Raw genomic sequence first — 5259 nt, forward strand, 5'->3', positions numbered from 1 at the left:
TGAACTCTAGCGCATCATCACAAAACATCAATAAAATCTAACATGCATAAAATACAGAATGCATAAACAAGACATAGCATAGCCCCTAATCCTAAGAAAACTAATAAAGAAAAAGCTCCCACTTGAACCTTCATGGATCTTATCCACCTTGCTCTTTTGGGCCTTCACTCCATTGGCTTCTTGGATCAACTGCAACCTATAATACTATTCTATTCTATCTACTACTTAAATAAAATAAAATAAATTACAAAAATAGTTTATCGGTACGTAGACCGTACTAAGATTACAAAAATACATCACGTTGCGCAGATCGTATTTAGCAATCCACTGGACCATACTAGTCATTATATAGCAATAAACAACATCATATATCATAAAATTTCCACATAATAAATCACTCATCATTCTTTCCTAAACTACAACATCGAATATTCACAATTAAGGAAACATGGCATTTAAATATCTCATATTTTAATTAATGCAATTAGATAATATCATATATTATTCATGACCATCAATAAAATATCATATATTTTAAATTAATCATGAGATAGAATCAAATATTATTTTAATCTAAATAGATAAATCATATTTATCCTCAAAGATTATCCTAACTAACTTAGGAGATTCTGTCCTAAATACTAGCCAATCAAAAAATTTTAAATCAATTATATCCAAAAAAAATTATGGGATAATTACATTATTTAAATAAATTATTATCCTTTTTGGAATATGCTCAGAATATCCTAACAAATATTATCCAAAATTAACCACTTTAATTATGGATAATTACCAAACTAACATTTTAAATATGGATAATATCAAACGTAACAACTTTTGAAAGATTTTATTTTATCCCATAATAAAAAATATTTATCAAAAATTAACAACTTTATCTTTGGTAATTTTCTTTTTCAAAATAAAAATAAATTTTAAATTTTGAAATATGATTTTATCCAAAAAACAAATAATAATTTTTTTTTTAAAGTCATGCACCAGCCACTGTGGTGTGGCCAGCCGAAGCCAGCCACTGTGGTGTGGCCAGCCGAAGCCAGCCACGGTGGTCGTACACCGTGAGGTGTACACTGCACTGCAGCGGTGCACAACAGCAACAACAGTGTCGCGCAACCCTTGCATGGTGCTGTTGTTGCTGTCTTTGCTAACCTGTCCTCCTGCCCCACCCCGCTCTCCCTCCTGACCACCTGCAACGGCAGCCGCCGTGGCTGGCCATCCAGCCGCGGTTGCCGCTGCTAAAAAAACCTTTTTTTTTATTTTTAATTTAAATAAAACAAAACATATTTTGTAAAATTAAATTAATGATAATGTGGTCCAATTAATTTCAAAATTAAATCACATTCAATCTTGAAATTAGTGTTCTTCATGAAATTAATCCCCAATTTAATTTAACTCTTAAATTAAATCATTGATCATGCAAAATTCATAATTTATACATGAAATCAATGGTATTAAAATCATGAGACATATTTAAAACAAACTCGAACAAAAACAAGCACAAAAATCAGATTTTAGGGCTTATTAAAGGTTCGAAATTTTCGAAAAAAATAGGGCTAGGGTTGAAAATATTCGAATTCAATAGGGAAACATTTGATCATCTTTATGACTATTTTGAGCGAATTAAATCACATTTAATCAATTCCAAGAGTTAAATCATATTTAATATAATAATTGACCCATAATTAAATATTCTCCCTCCTAATTGAATTAAAATTATGGACAATTAAAAATTATAGTCAATATGCGTAAATGCAATAGGCTAACTTATACCACTGTAGGAGTTTTTAGGTACTACACAGTGGAAAAACATGAATCATATTCATATAGTATCTAATCCTAAGATCTAATGCATAACACATAAAGAACATATAATTTTACCTTTAAAGTGTGATTCCACGTGCGATCGAGCAAGAACAATGGGAGATAAAGAACCTCAAGCGTGATTCCTCTACTGTGTGAATTATGACTATTTACATGCAATCCAAGGCATGAATCTTATTTATAGATCTCAATTCTAAATAAGAGCCCATGTAAAAAGCCCAAAACCTCATTCTAATCTAACTATGCTAGCCCAATCCATTTCATCATAAGTTAAATGCTCATGAGGCCCATTAATGGGCCTCTAACTTGCTTAACCCAATACCCTTGTGTGTGACCTCATAGGATCCATTCTAGCGGGCTTTCAACTATTTGACTAGTCCAAAGATCATCTCTCATAGTCTAGCAACATATGATGACGCCCCAAGAGAACGAACTTATTATCTCCATAATAGTAATCCTTGATATATCTAGTAATTGCACTTATCGAAGACACAACTCCTTCATTAACTTCATCCTCCTTCTTTTATATGTGGATGATATGTTGATAGTTAGATAAGATGAAGGAATGATTCAAAATTTAAAGAAAGACTTGTCTAAGTCATTTAACATGAAAGACCTGGGTCCTGCTGTAGACACCCATTTGTGTCTCCCCAAAACAAAACCTAGTGATGAGTACCCTTAACGTCGAATCATAATCGAATGAAGTGAAAGTGTGGAAAGTTTAGTGTTGCGGATAGTTTTAATTTCTTTTCTCTTCTCTCTGTTTTTGAAAACTTATTTTAGGAAAAACAGCCTCCAGTTTGGTTGGTCTATGATATGGGTCCAATAGTAGTGTATATGGATAGGGCTTGAAAAGAACTTTCCAACGATATATTATAAGCCCAATTCCGATGAATATTGAGGAAGTTATGGCCAAATTACTGAACTGGGCCCGGTTTGAGCTTTATATACGGCCCAATGATCTAGGGGAGGGCCTAATATAGATTTATCATTCCTAATGCAATTAGATATGGTTTTAGTCTTCTAGATTCTTCTAGAAGGTTCTTTTCATTCCTAATTCAATTAGCATTGATAAATTCACTTTTGTTGACTTTTCAGAGTTTTAATTAAAATCAAAGAGCATTTTTGAGGGAAATACGATTATATCGTCCTGTACGGCAATTTTTATCTGATTTTAAGAAAACGTGTGACTTTCCAGGTCAGCACCAATCGCCAGCTGTAGCGCCTGGAGCCAGGGTCAGCGTCTGGCGCCAATAGCCAACGTTGGCGCCAACCTTGTTTCATGTGCGCCAAACTCTGTTTTGATAATTTTATCTTTTTGGCTGATTTTCTTTATAAATAATGTCGTAAAAACTCTGTTTTCATTCACTTACAACCAGTTTTCATTCATCAATTCTCTCTCATTCTCTTCAATAATCATTCATCAACTCTTATCAAGATTCTCTTGATTATTCTCTCTCTTTTTCTAAACTAGCTTTTTACATACAAAATTCCGCATTCATTAGATCTAGAAATACCTAGCCATATTCGAAGTTGCCTTCACCCTAGACGTGAAAGGTTTAATTTCTGAGGGTTTGTCCCAAATCTCTCTTTCAATTATTTTTTATTATTATCCTTGAAGTTACTAACGTGTGTATTTTGTTATTAGAAAGAGGTACGAGGCATCAAAGAAAGTACTTTAACAGTTTTATTGATGTTATTATGTAGAAATCATGCTTACTTTGTTATTATGATTCCTAGTAACATGTCTAGGATAACTTGAATATCGAATATGATTAAAAGTATGATGCTTCCTATGTTCTTTATAATATTTATGATTGTTAGTATCATGTTAGGGTTAAAGATTTGATTTTTATTGCTTAGTGACATGCTAGGGTTTGTTATTAATCTTGTTAGTATCATGCCTAGGATCTTGGTATGGTTTAACATGATTATTAATATGATTGTTATTATGATGATTATTGTTTTGATTATTATTATGATTATTCTTTATGATTATTTTTATTATTATACTTATTATTAATGTTGCTTGATATATTTATTGTTGTTGCTTGATATATTTATTTTTATTGCTTGATCACGCCTTTATGCATGTTTAAAGGGAATCTGTACTTGTAACCACACTTAATAAGATAATTAATAATCTTGTTTAGGGTTAATGTGATTATAATTCAAGTGATCGCCAATAATAGATTTATTTATGCATTAATATTCAACCAACATAGATAAACAAGTTTAGGGTTTATCCTATTGATTGCATGTTAGTCAGAAAGCGCACATGAATACGATCAGAATAAAGTAGAGGCCTATTATTAGGGCAGGTTCAATCTCTTTTAGGTTGGATTTGTACCTTCATCCCCGAACCCTTATTTGGTTCAAGACCTTATGGAGTTGACGATCTCTTGGATCGTTAAGGGGTGTAACCTTCACCCTGTGAACGGTTTACAAGTTCCTAAAACTTGTTGGCGACTCTTTTTCTCTATCTTCTTCCCTTTTAGACGCCACCGTACTTTAGTGTATGATCACAATGGGGTTCAAGCTAGGGGGTTAACGCTTGAAATTATTCCCTACACCTGAAAAGAAAATCTTAGGCATGGAGATTGCTCGTGAAAGGATTGCTATAAAGTTGTGGCTTTCACAAGAAAAGTATATTGAATGGGTGCTTGAAAGGTTCATTATGAAGCATGCCAAGCCTGTTATTACACCACTATGTTGAAGCTTAAAGTTTTGATGAAGATAGACTTAAACTCAAGCAAACTTAACTAAAGGTTTCTTTTAGTGTTTTACTAAGCAACAGGTGAAGTAGACCTTGGTGGTGGAAGAGTAGCCTTATCTGAGAAGAACATGAAGAAGAAGTCTTTAAAGAAGGTTAATCAAGATAAAAGAAGAGTTCCCTAATAGGAACTTAGTTCTCTAACAAGAACTACTTAAGTTCCTTAACAGGAACGTTCCCTAACAGGAACGTTCCCTAACAAGAACTTGAAGACAGCATCAACATGTCCTGGTCTGCGTGAAGCCCAAGCAATCCTCAAGTGAAGAATAAAATGGCGCAACAACTCTTTTAGTTAAGATTTTATCTTTTAGATTGATTGTTAAATATATTAAGTAGGGTTTGCACGAAACCTATTAGAAGTGTGACAAGTTGCTTGGTAAATCTAATTAAAACGGAAAAGATAAAAGATAGATTTTAAGTAAAGATTTTCTAACTTGATTTTCTTTCTAAAAATCGGTTTAACAAAAAGATATTATTCTTTTCGTTTAAAATTTCTTCATCTTTTTTTTCGAAAAGATTTTATTCTAAATGATTTACATAAAAACGTGTTTTGAGATTTAGTTAAATTTACTTATTTATCTTTTAAAAAACCCTAGTTGTTATACAAGTAAATCTTGTATAAACAGTAGAGATCTCATTTTCATAAGTTT

Source organism: Chenopodium quinoa, unplaced genomic scaffold (genome assembly GCF_001683475.1).
Source record: "Chenopodium quinoa cultivar QQ74 unplaced genomic scaffold, ASM168347v1, whole genome shotgun sequence".
Lineage (NCBI taxonomy): Eukaryota > Viridiplantae > Streptophyta > Magnoliopsida > Caryophyllales > Amaranthaceae > Chenopodium > Chenopodium quinoa.